Genomic DNA, 248 nt, shown 5'->3' with positions numbered 1-248 from the left:
CCTTGCCCCACAGATGTCCCTCCTCCCTCGAGTGTCCCCGGTTGTCCTTGCCCCATAGTGCAGCCTGGAGACAGCCCTGCCCATACTCAGAAGCCGGGAGATGGCCCCTGCTTTTGAGGTCGCCTCCCTAGTCACTGCACCATGGCATGATGGGGTGCCCATAGCTGTCCCCGCAGGGTGCTTGTGCTGACCCATGGGGTGCTCGTGCTGGACTGGCAGGGGCCCGGCCCCCTTGCTCTTCCTCCCCC

Source organism: Phaethon lepturus, unplaced genomic scaffold (assembly GCF_000687285.1).
Source record: "Phaethon lepturus isolate BGI_N335 unplaced genomic scaffold, ASM68728v1 scaffold14680, whole genome shotgun sequence".
NCBI classification, from domain to species: Eukaryota; Metazoa; Chordata; class Aves; order Phaethontiformes; family Phaethontidae; genus Phaethon; species Phaethon lepturus.
This window is presented reverse-complemented; position numbering follows the sequence as displayed.